General features: G+C 38.5%; 1 long non-coding RNA gene across 1 annotated transcript in view; it reads right to left on the minus strand.

Moving 5' to 3' along the window:
• Positions 1-714: 714 nt before the first annotated feature.
• Positions 715-18,148, minus strand: part of LOC141513287 (uncharacterized) — a 666,751-nt gene continuing 649,317 nt past the window's right edge. The window contains exons 5-8 of the long non-coding RNA XR_012475758.1: positions 8,202-8,326; positions 8,004-8,089; positions 2,090-2,199; positions 715-1,623 (exon numbers count right to left, since the gene is read on the minus strand). This is a non-coding gene — a long non-coding RNA (uncharacterized LOC141513287). The remainder of the gene's footprint in view (positions 1,624-2,089; positions 2,200-8,003; positions 8,090-8,201; positions 8,327-18,148) is intronic.

The raw sequence follows: 18,148 nt of genomic DNA on the forward strand, positions 1-18,148 counted from the left end.
GTGTGTATACATGTATGAATACCCACACATCCATTCATCTATCTATTTGTCTAACTATCTCTATCTGTATATCTTTCTATCTCTGTTTCTGATCTATGTCTTTGGTTTATTCACACACATACACACACACACACACACACACACACATATACACACATACACATAAATATGTGAAATCTTCCAAAAGCTTTTGGGGGGAGGTGTTTATGCATGAACCAAAAAATTGGTTATACACGTGCATATGTTTAAATGTGATTATATGCCATGCGATTGTGTACATGTATGTATAAATACACATGTTCACAAACACATTCATAATAGATACAATAAACATGAGTGCATGTGTGCATATTGAATTCATTATGCATATATGTGTGGATGAATGTGAATACAAACACAATGGACACAAACATGCACATGTATGTTGTGTGTACATATATGTGACACTGTGTGTATATATACATGGTTACGCATGCATGAATATGATTCCATATGTGTGGCATCATTTATACATGTGTGCACATGTATAATACATCTATACTCGCATTTATATACATATATTTTTCTATCTACACATATACATATATAACACCAAAACTTTTTTGAAGACTTCTATAGCTATGTTTAATTTCAGTAAAAGATGGAAGCATCTTTGACAATGGGTGACCAGCAATAAACATGAGCAAAGTTGCTAAGGCACCAGGGAAAGCACCCAATCTCCATAGTAATTCCTCTTTCCTCTTAAGAGATCAGACTAGGCAGTGGAAAAATACAGCATGCCAGTAAGGGAGACCAAGCATAGCTTTGTGTTTTTTCATTTTAGAGTGAGTACACATGTCACAGAGGGAGAAAAATGCCGACAGGACTGAGAAGTTCCCCACTGCCTTTGAAAAGAGATGGGGATGGAGCAAGCACCATGAGAGGAAGGGAAACCGGCAGAACTGTAGTTGCCATAGCTAGCTCTCGTAATTGGAGCTGGTGACAGGGCATCAGCATACACGAGCTAGCTGGAGGGTCATGGCCCCTCTGCTGATTGGTTATGGAATGGTCTCAGCTAATGCATTCTTGGGAAGAGGGAGGCTGGAGGTGGGGAAGGGGTGGGTGGGGGAGAACAGGAAACTACATAAAAAGAATGGGGAGGAGAACCAGAATAAATGGATCATAGCTCTTCTGTGAAATCCTAGGGGTGAAATGATTTTAACTCCTGCCCTGCTACAGTGATGGGGACCTATACCAGAGCTACCAGTTACAAGCACATGAAAAGAGAGGCAGAGCATCCCTTGGAGAAGCAACAAACAGAATAAAACATTTCCAGGAAATATACTAGGGGTAAGACAGGAGTCATAATTAAGAAAGCTCCAGGCCAGGGGTAGGAAAACAAAAATGAAACAAAAAGTTCTCATCTTAAAAAAAATCATATTTTGGACAAAGTAATGAACATTCTGACTCACAATACCTATGCTGTGTTTCGGGGGGGGGTAATTATTGTTTTCACCCTTCAAATGTCTCATCCAAATGCATGACAGAAGACATTTTTCAATTTAAGGTATCCACCAGAGGCAGGCAGTATGGTCCCAATGTGTGGTCCAATTGGTTGAGTTCAATGGATATTTATCTAAGTTGCTGAAAAGAGGAGAAAAAGCAAAATAACTCAGAACTAAAACTTAGTCCAGAGTTTAAAATGGAAGTTGTCTTCCAAAATGGAGTCTTGTATTAGGAGATGACTATAGTTATCAAGTCTTGGTGTCAATAAGCCAGTCAGCTGGATCAGATTGTGGTCCACAGTTTAATACCTTGGAAAGTGAATTCTAGGGAGTGAACTGGATGTCACACTCGTAGGGAGGGTTGGGACAGGAGTCAGCAGTACTTTCTCTACCATATTTCTGGGATGACCTTGGCCAAGTCATTATTTTTAGTTTTCTCATTAACAAAATGTGAATGATAATAACTTCCATGACTACTTTACAATATTATTGAAGCAACATTCCTAAAATGTTGTCCATATCAGTTGTGTCTGACTCTTCATGACCCCATTTTCATGGCAAAGATACAAGGGAGAGTTAGATGCTGTAGTGTATAGAGAACTGACCTTGGAATCAGAAGGACAGGAGTTTGAATTGGACTCAGACTCGACACTACTAGCTGAATGATCTTGGGCATCCAGGGTCATTTCCAGCCATCCTGATCCAAATCTGGTCACTGGAGAAGAAAGTGAGACTGGTGACTTAGCCCAGCCTCTCTCCCACTTACATCCAATTAATCTGCTTGTCGTGGTATACACTACTAATACACTCCCTGATGGCATGGTCTTCTTTGATAATGAAGGACAAACATCATCATTACTGCATTAACTGAGGCCATTCCATTTTACAGATGAGGAAACTGAGGCAAGTAGTGTGAAGTGATTTGTCCAAGGTCACACAGCTAGAAAGTGTCTAAGGCTAGATTTGAACACCCAAAGATGCATCTCTCTCTGACTTCAGCCTCAGCACTCTATGAACTATGGAGTCACCTAACTCCTCAAATGTATTTGGGAAACTAAGAATTTTATTTGATCTATGCTGCCCTTGACAAGTTTTTGCTGGACCATGTTGGCCAGAAGAGTTGGACATTCCTGATTTATGGTTTCCTTGAGGTAAGAAATTCCCAATGTGAAATCTTCCTCCACCAACACATCTTCCAACTCATTCTTCTCTCCTCTCTATATATGAACGTTATATGAGGTGTTACTGAAGATGATGATGGTGAGTGACAATGATGATATCAATGCTAGTATCCTCTACTCTTTTCCTTTTCATTTATCCATTTTCAGTGCCATAGTAGCTGAGCAGTAAGATAGGCAACTGTGTGGCACAGTGGAGAAAGCAATGAACCTAGAATCAGGAAAACTTAAGTTTAAATCTGGCATCAGACATTGCTGATTAAGTGACCCTGGGAAAATCATTTAACTCCTCTCTACCTCAGTTTCCTCAACAATAAAAATGGGAGTTAGAATAGCTCTTGTATCCCAGAGTTTTTATAAGGATAAACAAGATATTGGTAAAATGCCTTGCAAACTTTAAAGTACTATAAAATTGCTAGTTACCATTATAATAATAATAATTATTATCATTATTATTATTACTATTAACAAAGTCAGAAACAATACTCCTAGAATAGAAAAAAAGCATCTCATTCACAGCTTCCCAAGATGTTCCCAGATATGCCAGATTCTACAATCACAATGCCTTCACTGGGGACTTCTTACTTAAAATACCCCCTGAATTTGTATTATTTCATAGGTTCAATTTTTCCAAAGGGAAAAACCATTTAGTTGCAGCCCTTTACTTGCTCAGTCAACAGGGCCCTGGGTCCTAGAAGACCCACAGAGCTTCTATCAACCATATTGTTCCCATCTTCCTCCCAAATGTGGCAATTGGGTTTCTTAGAGTTTTCCTAACTCTCTAGAATTCCTGAGTTTTTCTTACTCTCTAGCATTCCTGGGCCTGAGTTTCTTTCCTTGTCTACTAAAGCAGCCCTTTAGCCCCTTTCCCATCCATGAGCTCTTGAGCTTCTCCCCACCCTAGCTGCTCCACATCCCAGGCAACCAGACAGTTATTCTTCCCTTCACACACACCCCAGGCAGCTAGTGTGAGGGAGGCATCACTGCTGATTCCACAGAGCTTGCGAGAGGGAGGGAAAGAGTCTCGTTGCTCCTTTCAGGAAGAAAAGGGATCACAGGAAAAAATGGTTAAATTAGAACCATCACATTTCTGCTCTCCAGACCTCAAAAACAGGACAGAGAAGAGTGAAGAATCAACCCCAAAGGCAGTAAAACTGTCTATAGGTTTTGAAACCATTTCCAGCTGAGCACTGAAAGATGGGGAATGAGGAACGGCATTTGATTCTCCTTATTAAAAGAATCAAAAGACCCAATATTGATTTTTGCCCTTCATTACCAAAGACACACACACACACAATAACACCCTGGTACAGAAATCATGACTATAAGGATTCTTACAACCTCATAAGTCACAGTGAGTGTATTTATTTATTAAGGGGCCTGGGATTGTGATACAAGTGTGGGCTGTTTGGTGGTCCACACTGTTATTATCCTAATTTATGGTTTGAGTTTTCCCCCTCGTCTCTCCTCCCTCCTCTTCCCTTCTGCAGGGGCCTGTCCACAAGTTTTTCTCTTGCCAGTTAAGATCGACATAAAATGCAAGGGCCCTTTCCAGATTATGCCACAAAGATGTCGTTCCCTGGATGTTGCTTCTCCTTCACTGACTGAGAAAATCCAGGTCCTGCTGTCCCCCCATGCTGCCCTGCCTCCAGCTCCCTCTAGGTACCAAACGCAATCTAGGAATCATCTTTTGGCCTGAAGACAGTGCCATGCCTAGGAGAGTTGTCAAGGAAAAAAAGAAGGTCAGACAGACAGACAGTAAGAAAGCCAGACATAGAAACAGAGAGACAAAGATAGAGGCAAAGAGACACAGAAAGAGAGACAGACAGACAGAGTCAGAGTTGTGGGGGGGGGAGAGAGAGAGAGAGAGAGAGAGAGAGAGAGAGAGAGAAGGAAAGAGGGAGGGGGAGAGAGAAGAAAAACAGAGACAGAATGACAGAGGAAAAAAGACAGAGATGGGGCCAGCTAGGTGGTGCAGTTGATAGGGCACCCAATCCTGGAGTCAGGAGGACCTGAGTTCAAATCTAGCCTCAGACATTTAATAATGACCTAGCTGTGTGATCTTGGGAAAGTCACTTAACCCCATTGCTCTGCAAAAAACACACACCCACAAACACAGCCAAAAAAGAGAAAGAGATTAAGTAGTTCTTCAAATCTAACAGGGAAGGGCCACATCATTTTCTAAAGACAAATTGACTATCAAGATCCCATCCCGACAATGACTTAGCTCTCTGGCCCCTCGCCAGCCTCAGTGTTGATGAGCATAGAGAGTCTCATTTTCAAACTCACAAGTTCTTAATCTTGGGTCCAAGGATCAATTTCAGGGGGTCTGTGAACTTGGAAGGGGGAAAAAATTACATCTTTATTTTCACTAACCTCAAACTGAGAATTAGCTTTTACATCAATTATTAATTTTTAAACATAATTCTGAGCAGGGGTCCCCAGGCTTCCCCAGACTGCTAAAGAGGGCCAGGACACACACAAGGTTAGAACCTCTGCTTTAGTGACATCTTAATAATGAACTATGTGTTCCACCCCACCCCCCCAAAAAAAAAACCTGAATGTTAGTGAAATTCTGACTAGAAATTAATGTCATTGTTTAAATGGAGATTAAAACTGAGATAAACAGGCAGGGGCAATTGTGGGCTTTTTTCATTTGCATCCAATTATACAGTATGTGTTTTTAGCTGAAGCAGGAAGGGCAGATTTGTTTGTTTTTATAACACACACATCACAGGCAACTTTTCTTTCCTCTGATTCACATAACTCACTGAACTGCACTCACAGGAGCAAATCCAAGAGAGGCCAGAGAAAGGACACTGGCATTAAGAGTCAGAGATTTTGTTACTTAAGACCAATCTGTATACCCTTGGGAAAGTTGTTGGCCCTCCCCTGGCCTCAGTTTCCCCATCTGTAAAATGGAGCAATTGGATCAGAGAACAGCCTCTGGGGTCTCTTCCAGCTCTAGATAGATGAATCTATCTAGTCTTCCGTTTTTTCATATGTTTTTAAAGGTGGAATTGAAACGATCCCTTTCCATTTCAGCCATGTTACCTTACCTAGGTAAGAACATTGTAGTGAGGTAGGACAGTGAATAGAATAGTGGCCCTGGGGTCAAGAGGATCTGAGTTCAAATCCAACCTCAGACACTTGACACTTTCTGTCTGTGTGACCTTGGGCAAATTACTTAACCCTAACTGTCTGACACCCAGGGCCATCTCCAGTTATCCTGATTCACATCTGGCCACTGGACCCACTGGACTCCGGAGGAGAAAGTAAGGCTGGAGTCTTAGTACAGCCCCCACCCACCCAAATCCACTTCACACATGCTTGTCATGGCATCACCTCCCTGATGTCATGGTCTTCTTTGAGAATGAAGGACAAACAAGGTGCAGTAGATAAGAGTGGTTGACTTGGAATCAGAAAGACCTGGGTTCAAACCCAACCTGGATGCTTACTAGTTTTGTCAACCTGGGCAAGACATTAAATTTCTTTGTGTCTGTTCAATCATCTGCAAATCGCACCTACCTCACAGGGTGGTTGTGAAAAACAAATGAATCACCAAAAATGTTAAGGGCTTTGTTAACCTTAAAATGCTTTATGAAGACTGGTTGTGACTCAGAGACTGAATGGGTAAAGACTTTTTGTGAAAGTCATTATAGATTGTGGAATTTTGCCATAAAGAATATTTCCATAAGTTGGGGGTCTCTGGTCATTCTCATGATCTTTAGCAGCAAAAGTTTCTTCAGAGGCAGAAAATCATCTTGCCAGAAAGTCTATTACATGATACAAATTAATAGCTTGATCCAGATTCTCAAAGCCTTTACAAAGCAATCCCCAGGGCATTTTCTTTCCTTTCTAGCTGAGTTCCATTACTGTCTCAGAGTCTTTTTCCCCATCCCCAACTCCTGCTCTCAAACTAAGAAACATCAACTTACATACTAATGTTTCTTCAAATACCCTAAATTCTCAATCCAACAATATACTTAATTCCGATGATCTGTTCCTCAGTTCTATCTTGCCATTACTCGGAAATTACATTATTCTTTTCTGTTTCTCTTCCTACCAATCTGACTGTTCACCTTCCACCTCCCTTGCTGAATATCCACCCATATCAGGGCAGGCTTTTTAACACCTCTCATTTGGTCCATTATAATATAACCAATTGGTTCTCCTACCTCAAGACTCTCAGGATCCACTCATCTATCAATGTGATTTTCATAAAGTATAGACCTGATTATATAACTCTCCGCCACTTCCCACTCCCCATCCAATTCAATGAATCCCAGTGGTTCCTTATTACCACCAAGATCAAATACAAAGTGCTTGGCTCCCTTCCTATCTTTCACATAATCTTCACATATTCTACATTTCAACTACCTTGCTTATTTTTTTTCTTTCTTGCTCTTAACTCCACCCCCCCCAATTCTATACCTTGTCATTGGCTACTTCCCATGCCTATAAATAACTCTCCTTACTACCACTGTCTTCTAGCTTCTCTGACTTTTCAAAATTCCTTTCTTTCAAATCCTAGCCTTCCAAGAAGCTACTGTCTTCCCTCTGAGACTAATTTTCATCTACTCTATAAATATGTAGAAATAAAGACATGCATCTAGCTATCTATGTCTATATCTATATTTATAGGTATCTTATGCACATAGGTGAATATCTTTTCATTAGACTGTGAACTCCATGAGGTCAGAGACTGTTTTGAATTTCTTTATATTTCCAGGACTTTAGTACAATGTCCTACCTATGCTGGGTTTAATAAATAATTTTTGAATCATTGGTTTACAGAGCTGCTGTGGGGTTTAAATAAGAAAATTCACAATTATAAACTTCAAAGTGTTGCATGAACATCAGTTATTATTATTTTAATAAATATTGATTTTTCACCTCCTATTATAGTTTCACCTCCTATCATATTAAGGACACCCTAGCAAGAAGAAAAAGAGCATGGGTTTGATATCTAAATAGTCTAACATGGTTTTTCATTGTTCTATTCCATCACCACCTCAACTTCATTCTTAACCCCTTATCAGTCATATGTCAAAAAGAGACCATTGGTCACAAGAAGACCCAGGGAGAAAGAGACTGAAGATCTAGGCTCAGCATTGGTCCCCATTGTTAGATAAACAGTCCAGAGTGCATGCCCTACTAAAGCCATTCTTGTACCGAACGTGAAGGACAATGCATTTACCAGAGTACTGCAGGAGATGAATGAATCAGTTACCTTGGTGATGCTCCAAACTCCTCAAAGCCAAGAAAGATAGAACATTCAAACATGTTCAATTGTCCTACTTTGATTAAACTGATTTTATTTTCTAAAATTCTAACTCACAGGAATTGGGTCATCTGGAGACAGCTATTCCTTTATGACCCCTCTTCAAGAGGCTCCTGACAATAGGAGATGCTTCAGACAATCAGCTGTAATTCCAAAAGGAAGATGAGAGTGGGGTAAGACTTTGAACAAGGAGGTACATAGCTGTTTCCCATGAAATATGAAATAGGCCTGGGTTTTAAGGGAGTGCCACTTTACTTTTTAATGGCCGTGGTCCTCAATGGTTTCACCTCTTGGATCCAGGGACCCCACAGAATCTCTTTCAGGAACAGCTAGAACATGGGGGCAAGGTGCTCTGTATTTGACCTGCAAGTTTTGGAAAGCTGAAAGAAAAAAATTGGGGTGGGGGGAACAAAATAGGGGATTTCTTAGAATGCAGACCCTAAAATGCCAAACCATAACAAGGATCATCCCCTAAATGAACTCTTCTACTCCCCCCCCCCCAAAGACTAGCTCATGTGACAAGGTGAGACAGGAAAATGATTCTGACCTTGGGACCACATCAGAAAGCTCAGCAACTGGAAAAGCATTTGACAAGATTTGCAGCTTGCACAGGACCATTAAAAGCTTTCAAAATCCCAGCAGATAGGAGCCTATAATTGACAAACATGTGGATCATGCAGGACACCCAGTCTCACCTGGGCTAATCACTTCAGCCTCCACTGCATTTGGGCAAAGGAAGGGCCGTAAATTCTTCAGCTTTCAAATGTATCACAATATTGTTACAGTATCCTTCCATGACACATCTTATCTATGGCTTTGTGTAATCCCATAGTACCAAAGAGATGAATAAATAGAGATAGATAGATAGATAGATAGATAGATAGATGATAGATAGAAAAATAATGTACATACGTACCTATAGGCACATTATATATGAATATATGTAGGTGTGTGTATATGGAAATGCATAGAATAGTATAAATGGACACATATGCATCTATAAATAAACATAGATATGTGTAAATGTATAGAGATGTGTAGAAATATTATAAATTATCCATGTATGTTGTGTGTTAGATGCATTATAAATGTATAGATGCCAACATTCATATGAAAATACATAAAGATGCATAAATATAATGTAGCTATAATTATGCATTTATATATGAATATGATATGCATATAGAGAGAAATGTATAGATGTCATAGAGATAGATATGTGTTTATGGGTAACTATTTGCCAGGAGAACCCCAAATGAGGTCACAAAGAGTCAGATTCAACTGAACACCAAACATATGTATATGTATATATGTATATATATAAATATATATATATTTTTCCAAGCATATGTGAGTTTGTTTATATGAATATACTTAGACACACATATTTTTGTCTTCATCTTTTTCAGTCTTGCCTCAGTCTTCATGACCCCAGTTAGGGTTTTCTTGGCAAAGATATTAAAGTGTTTTACCATTTCCTTCTCCAGGTTATTTTACAAATGAAAAAACTGAGGCAAACCACAGTTAAATGACTTGCCCAGGGTCTCACGGATAAGGGCTGGATTTGAACTCAGGAAGCTTAGTCTTCCTAACTCTAGGTCCAGTACTTTATCTACTGTATTTCTCAGTTAACCTATATGTTTATACACACACACACACACACACAGACACACATACACACACACACAGAGATACACAGGGGCAAAACAGTCCCTTCATTTGGGTTGTTGATTATCTAATTGGGGGATAACATTCGTATAACCATGTGGATATAACACATACATTAGAAACAACATAAACATATAAATGCACATGTTTATGTATTCATGTATTACAGATATAGATATCTATGCCTCTCTATCTTTCTGCCTACCTAAACACAGGGCAAAACAATCCCAACCCTCGAAGATTTCACAGTTTAATGGGGAGGATATTATTCTCATAACCCTGTGCATGCAAGTTCATAAATTACAAATATACCTACATATCTAAGCCTACACACATGCATACTGTATTCACATGTGTATTGTGTACATATCATATCCATGTTTATATGCACACATACATGTATATCAAATTTTAAGTATAAGAACATTAGATTTGCAAAGATATGGATGCTTTCTTCGTTTTGGCCACAACTTATGATTTCATTAATGGAGGACACCTCTTTGTATTCCCAGACACAGGGTTTGGGACATTGCAAACATTCAAAACTTGTGGATGAATTAACTACTCATGGAACTTCCTTTTCAACCTAGATAAAATTCTACCTCCTACATCTGGGACTTTCCCAGTCTCAGGAAACCCTTGAGTCTTCTGTCTGTGATTATCTCCAGTTTGTCCTACCTATACCTTGCCTCTATATAGTTGTTCACCTGTCATTGTCCTAAATATTAAGATGGGGAGATTCTCCAGAGCAGGGACTGGATTTGATTGGTTGGCTAGTTGGCTAATTGGTCTTTCTTTTGAAGATTGTCACAAAATGTGTGCTTAAAAGCAACTTCTTGCCTTTGTTTAAAAGTCTTCCCTAAGAGCTCTGGTTGAGCTAAGGGCTGGGTACACATACACCTCAGTGAGAGAGTCCCTGCCCTCAAGGAAGAATGGCCTTAAAAAGTCACCTGGGGTGGGGGGGCCCTAGTTGCCCAATTGGTAGATGTTAAGAGACTATCCTTCTGCTCATCTTTCTGATGGCTGTTACCAACATTGTGCTGCTCTCACTTACTGCTGGCATATTATCTGGAAAGTCCCTGATCATGAATTTTTGAAAAATCATTTATTAATGCTGTAATAGCAGAGAAGAGACTTGGGGTAGGGGGGAGGCAGATTGCTCCTGAACTTTTGCCAGACTTAGATTATTCCTAGATTAGAAAAAAAGAAGGAAAGACCCGAGGGAGAATTGTACTTTAAGAGTGGAAAGGGTTTTAAACTTCACTGCATAATTAATTTTGAAGACAGTTAATGGCAATGAGTATTATGGGAACTTTAGCAGTTAAAGAGCTAATATGACTCATTCTTCAAGGCCCAGGGGAAACCCCACCTCCTCCATCAAGTCTTCCCAGATTACCCCAACTCACTCTTTTCTGATTTCTCCTATTAAAATGAGGAAAACATAATTTAGGACTTGCTTTTGCATTATTTTATATCGATATTCAGTTGTTCAAGAGGTGAAATAGAATGATGAGTAGAGAACTAGTTTTGAAGTCAGGAAAATCAGGGTAAAAACATCCCTCCTCTGACCCATGGACAAAGTCATACAATCTCTCTGTGCCTCAAGTAATTTTCTAAGACTTTAAATTAGAGATGTTATAGGGCAGCTAGGTGATACAGTGCATAGAGCACCAGTTCTGGAGTCAGGAGGACCTGAGTTCAATGTTGACCTCAGATATTTAATAAATACCTAGCTGTGTGACCTTGAGCAAGTCATTTAAACCCATTGTCTTGCAAAAACAAAAAAAAGGCAAATTTTAGATTTGTCTTCTTAGAAGAAATTTCTATACATCTTATTCTTCTTTCACAAAATGACTAACATGGAAATGTATTAAACATGATTGTAGATGTATAATCTGTATCAGTTTACTTGCTGTCATGGGGAGAGAGGAAGTAGAAAAATGTAAAACTCATGTAATTGGAAAAATAAAATTTTAAAAATGTAATTGGAAATATTTGACAGAAGAAATAAAAACACAATAGAACAAAAAAAAGAAAGAAATTACACATTTTAGGGTAATCGGGTAGTACAATGGATAGAGCACTGGCCTTGGAGTCATGAGAACCTAAATTCAAATGAGGCCTCAGCCACTAACTGTGTGTCCTTAGGCAAGTCATTTAATTATGATTACCTCCAAGAAAAGAAAGAAAAAGAAATTATATCCTTGCATATATTATAAATAAAAATAAATATATGTAATGCATAGATTTTGTATGTGTGTATATATATATATATATATGTGTGTGTGCATATGAAAGATGAATCAGTAATTGGGGCAGTCAAACAAGCAAGGGCAAATCATTTAATCTCTGTAAGCTTCATTTTTTTCCTCTGTAAAATGGGAATAATAATAAGACCTACCTTAAATAACTGATAAATGAATGAAGGAATCAGTTATTATATTCTTGCTATAAGCAAAGTTCTATGCTAAGAGCTAGGTATACAGACAGAACAATCGAACATCCCATAATCTCAAGAGCTTAACAGTCTTAAGATTTCAGTTGCAAGTCAGATAGAAAAGTCACATGGCCTTTAGGGCACAGAGGTAAAGCAGATGGCAATACCTCTTAATTTCATTTCTATCAATAGAATCAGTTTTTTATGATCATGATGATGATGAACCATTTGATAGCTCCAAGTGCTTTCTTCAGTGTAAGAACTTTTTGTTCTGGGTCTTCAATAGATGTGACTGTAGCACTTGCAAGAGTAGTTGCCATAGGAACCAATTCCCAGGATGATAACTAAACACTGAGCTGGAAACATTGCAATTTCAAAGAATCTTGGGTTCAGGTTCTTGGGCTATCTCTTCAGGGTTTAAAGGAAAATGGCAGTCAAAATGTTGGTTTGACTTGTCTCATACATAATGCCTTCTATCTCTCCCTCAGGGTTCCTTGATGCTGCCCCCTGCCCTGTTAGGAGCGATTGAATGATGGTTAGTAGAGATGGCTGTCCTCTTTTCAAAGAAGTCATCTCAGGTAATGACTGAGAAGGTTGGGTTGGAAGCAGGATCTGGGTTCCTGTGCCTATCTTCCTCTTGGGAACAGTTGGTCGGGAGATGTTGTATGGACAAAATCTGGGTAAAGAACTTTACAAACTAGATACAAAATGCTAACTGCTATTGTTTTTATTATTGGAATTATTGTAATATAAGTAACTGGGGCACCATTCCTTCAGGGCAGGGACCATTTCAATTTAATTGTTTGATTAAAATGACAAAATATTTAGTATCTACTATGTGCAGGATACTGGCATGGATGATGGAGATATAAGAATAAAAACCCACTCAGACTCTGCCATTATAGGAGGGGACAGCTGAAAGAGTTTGTGGAGGAAGAGTCAACAGTTTGCTAATAGAGTGATTATGGGGGTTAAGACAGAAGCAGTTCAAGGCAACAAGGAGTCAATTATAGTTTTATGGCCTTTTCTTCAGTTCTTCATTGGGACACAGATGGAACACTTGAAGGGCGTGACTATAGAGCAAATGTCCCACCTTTTTTTAAAAAGTTTATTTAAGGCAATGTAGTTAAGTGATTTGCTCAAGATCATATAGCTAGGTAATTATTAAGTATCTGAGGCTGAATTTGAACTCAGGTCCTCCTGACTCCAGGGCCAGTGCTCTATCCACTGTGCCACCTAGCTGCTCCATGTCCCACCTTTTAAAGGTTTCAAGGACAGATTCTCTGATAGATGGCATTTCAACAGAGGTTCAGTCTAAATTTTCAGAAATACTTATCACTAGAGGGTTTATTACCATTAGATTATTTTTCTTTTTAAAAAATTAACAAGTCTATTTTCATAATCCCCTATTGCAAAATCAAAGGAAAAACAAAATGCTTCTAACAAATAAATAAAACAAATTCTACCTTGGCTCTTTCCCAAAAATATTTCCTCCTCTGAAGAGTACATTATCTCTCTGGCAGTAGATGAATATCATGAACCATTGCTAATCTTCTAGAATCATGATTTACCAATTCTTCGGTCAGAGTTCTTATATCTTTTAAAATCTTGTCTTTTCAAAATGTTATCATAATTATATAAATTGTGCTTCTGGTTCTGTTTACTTCATTCCATCTATGTAAAAAAGTGATCCCAGGTTTTTCTGAAATCATGTCTTTTATGTCACAATATGGGCAGCTAGGTGGTATAGTGGGTAGAGCACCTACCCTGAAGTCAAGAGTTCCTGAGTTCAAATCCAAACTCAGAGACTTAATAGCTATTTAATCTTGGGCAAGTCACTTATCCCTGATTTTCTGGCAATCCAGGGCCATCCCCAGTTTTCCTGATCCATATCTGGCCACTGGTCTCAGATGATTCCAGAGAAGAAAATGAGGCCATGGTGACTTAGCACAACCCTTCCTCACTCAAATTCAATTTTGGTGTATGTCATGGCTTTACCTCCCTGATGTCATGATTTTTTGAGAATAAAGAACAAACATTATCATCATCATGGCACAATAATTTTCTTTTGGGGGGGTTAGGTTTTTAGGTTTTTTGCAGGGCAATGGGGTTAAGTGGCTTGCCCAGGGCCACACAGCTAGGCAATTGTTAAGTGTCTGAGGCCGGATTTGAACTCAGGTCCTCCTGACTCCAGGGCCGGTGCTCTATCCACTGCACCACCTAGCAGTCCCAATAATTTTCTACTACATTCAAACTCTATCATTTCTTCAGCCATCAACAAATTCTTTCAAGTTTTCAGTCCTTTGAAATCAAAAAGAACTGCCCTAAAATATTGTCATACAAATGGGCCTGATTGTCCTCTTTCTTTAATCTCTTTCAGATTAAACCCAGGAGTAGCATTGGTGAGTTATAGAGTTTGCACCATTAAGCGACTTTGGGGACATAGTCCTGATTTTTTTTTTTACAGAATGATTTATTCTTTGTCACAGAAGATTACAAAGATTGACCAGGGTTGGGATGGGGATAGGAGGGAGAATGATTTGCATCAGTAGAGGGAGCTCACACAAGTGAAGTAATCACAGATCCCTGAAGCATTGAAATATCTACTATAATCCTTAACCCTGCAGAGGTACTTAAAAAAAATACTTATTAATTTTTGTTAGTCTTCCATCTAGCTCTAAATACTGTAGACTCCATAGAAGCATATTTGGACCCATATCCAAAGGAGTAATAGTATCTACATGATTATAGAATTTGCCCCAAAGAACTATTCAAATACAGGCATAACCTATGCTATATAAACTTAAAAATGTCACTGCGATTTTCATGCTGAGAGGTCTGCAAAGGAATAGTGGTCATGGTGAACCTTTGCCAATTGTCTTGACTTCTGTCTTGCCATTGGACATTGATGACTGGGGAAGAGAGGGAAGTTGATGAGTTTGAGCAGCTCTACCTTACTGAAAACCAATTCACTTTCACATCAAGACATCCCCCTCAAGATGCCATTGGCCCTCTTCCAGAAGAAAAGATGAACAAGAGTCGTCACGGTGGTTGTGGTGGCCATGATGATAGTGGTAGAAATAAGATGATAGGATTAGGTAATGCTTTATAGTTCCTGAAGCATTTTACAATTGTTTTACTGGTATCTCTCAATGCTGGGAGGCTGTAATATCACATTTCATAAATGGAAAAACATAAGGCAAAGAGATGTTAAGTGACTTGCCCAGGGTCACACAGTAAGTCAGCATTTGAAGCTGAATTTGAGTTCAGGTCTTCCTGATTCAAGGTCCTACACTCTATCCACAAGTGATACTCTAAAAACGCCTTAGGATTTTGACAAAATACTTGTCATTTGCCATTCACTATGAAATTTGGATGGCTTTGGCACCAGCAGTACCCATTCACATCAAATGCTAGTGAAAATTCCTCACACTGGTTCCGCAACATCCAGAACCTTCCTTTTAAGTGATGCACATGCAAATGCAAATGAAAAGGACAGCTAATAAGTAAGCTAGATAACTTTCAGGTCTTCAATAGATAATAATCCAAATAAGATTTTGAATAGAGTGCCTGGACCTGGAGTCAGGAAAACAAATTCAAATATGGTTTCAGACTCATACCAGACCCTGGGCACGTCATTTAACCCTGTTTGCCTCACTTTCTCCATCTATAAAATGAGCTGGAGAAGGAAATGGCAAACCACCCCCCCCCAGTATTTTTACCAAGAAAACCCCAAATGGGATCATGAAGAATCACATATGACTGCACAACAGCTACAATAAAGATATGCTTTGGGTTTTTTCCTCCTTTCTTCTCTTCTTTGAGTTTTCCATTGTTCAATGAATATTTCTATTAGGTGGTATTTGGGGTCAATGAGTAACAAATTCAAAGCATTCAAACTTATTCCTTGTTTCTGTAAGATTTGTTTGGAAGAGTGAATGAAACTAATGGCTAAAGTAAGACTTTTGTTTATTTTCATTATCTGGGTGACATTCATTCTCCACCAGTAGAAAGGTTAGAATTCACTGTGAAGAATAAACATATTTTACTTGATTTTAATCTTCAAAAAATTTTTGCTTTAGTTATTTCAAAATTTTACAAGGAAAAATTGTTTGGTCTCTTTAAGACTCAATGTGGTAAATTGTACCCAAGTGACTGGAGAACTTGGGAGTCAAGAAGGTTAGACTTCAACACATACTCTTGACCTTGGACAAGCCACTTTCCCTTCCATTGTCTCAGTTTCCTCATCTATAAAATAAAAGGTGTGATGGTTTCTATGGTCCCCTTCAACTCTAAATCTACAGTCTTAGAATAATATAGTAAATGCCTACACAAATAGAAAGAGAAAGAGTAAGAAGACAAAATTAAATTTTGTCATTCTAAGAAGACTTTTAACTTTTCACAAGTCTGCAATTTCAAATCAGTTTGGTTTCCCCCCAGTATCCATACTAGCACATTCCTACCAAATAAAAAGCTCCCTTTTATGTAGACTATCCCCAAAGTCTAAGGGTAGTTTTAATATTTACTAGCTTAAGCTTTAAAGACTTAAAACTACCACTAAGACTTTAGGGACATACTGTATTGAAACTATGTGAAATATGTATGCATATAAATATATAATATACATAAGTATATCATGCATGTAAATTATATAATATAGCACATATAAACAGATGATATATCAATATATAATATAAATTCTATGATATAATATAAACATAAGATATGTAAATTATATACAAATTCAACATAAATAATTTTATATATATTTAATATCTGAATATATATACTTACCTATATCCTCATAAATATATGGTGTTGATTATACATAAATGTGTATTAAGGTTATGCATAAGAAGTAAGTGTAGATTTACAGTTAGAGGACCTGGGTCCAAAGACCAGTTCTGCCATTTATTGTCTGATCTTGAACAAGTCATTGTATCCATCTAGCTTTCAGTTTTCTCCTCTGAAAAATCAGAAGATTGAACTAAATGCGTTCTCATGTCCTTCCTAGGGCTGAGTCCATGATCTCATGCTTACTACTATTGGGTAAATGAGTGTGTGTGTGTGTGTGTGTGTGTGTGTGTGTGTGTGTGTGTGAGAGAGAGAGTTATCAACAGAACATCATTTCCTTGGTATGGGAACTTTCGCCACGAAGCCAGGTCATAATCTTTCCATGATTTAATGGTAGAAAAATATATCCTGTGCAACCAGCCTATTGATAAAACTCTCTAAACTTAGCAAGGAAATTCTTTGGACAAGGCTTGTTTGTGATACTTTTTCTGGCCTTGTAGGATATAACAGAACTTAAATTCCATTGGCTTGATCTTCAATAAGCAATGGTAATTTGCAAATAATGAGGCATTGGAGTGGAATTCTAAAGAATATATTTCCACCCTACGTTGTATTTGTGACTTTATTAATGTGGATAGACCCTTCCACAGGCCATGCCTTCTCTTCCCATATAATTCTTCTATTCTCATAGTTAGAGAATCTATCCAATAGAATGGTGGCCTTCTCCAAAGTCTTTTACCTGAGCTGCCCATGCAGTTATCCTGTTCTCTTACTATGAGAGACCCAGTTCACTTTCCAATCACAGAGTTCTAGGGTATCCCTGGCACTACTTTCTGCATTCAAGTCCCCATTGGCAACATGTTGCAAACAACCTTTACCCACTGTGCCTCTCTCCATTGCCCCTTGAAGTCACCAAAATTTCTAGTCAGTCTAATACAATTCAACCAACATTTATTAGTCAGTAATGCTTGGCACTATCCTAAGTAGAAGGAATACAAGAAAGTTTAAAAACATACTTTTCCATGAGAGGCTCTCAATCTAATAAGGGATTTTAGTTCTATAGAGGCTATATAGCATTCTATGATTCAGAACCATTTGGCATCATCAGGAGAATCTTGATATTTAAATAACAAAAGGATGCGTTTTTGGCTCTTGGGCAGAAATGAAATCCTTCTCACACAGGTAGCTAGGCGGTAGAGTAAACAGACACTATAGCCAGAATCTGGAAGACCTGAGTTCAAATTCTGTCTCAGACATGACCAGCTGTATAACCATGGGTAGGTCCCTAATCTCTGTCTGCCTC

Source organism: Macrotis lagotis, chromosome 1, assembly GCF_037893015.1.
Source record: "Macrotis lagotis isolate mMagLag1 chromosome 1, bilby.v1.9.chrom.fasta, whole genome shotgun sequence".
Taxonomy (NCBI): domain Eukaryota; kingdom Metazoa; phylum Chordata; class Mammalia; order Peramelemorphia; family Peramelidae; genus Macrotis; species Macrotis lagotis.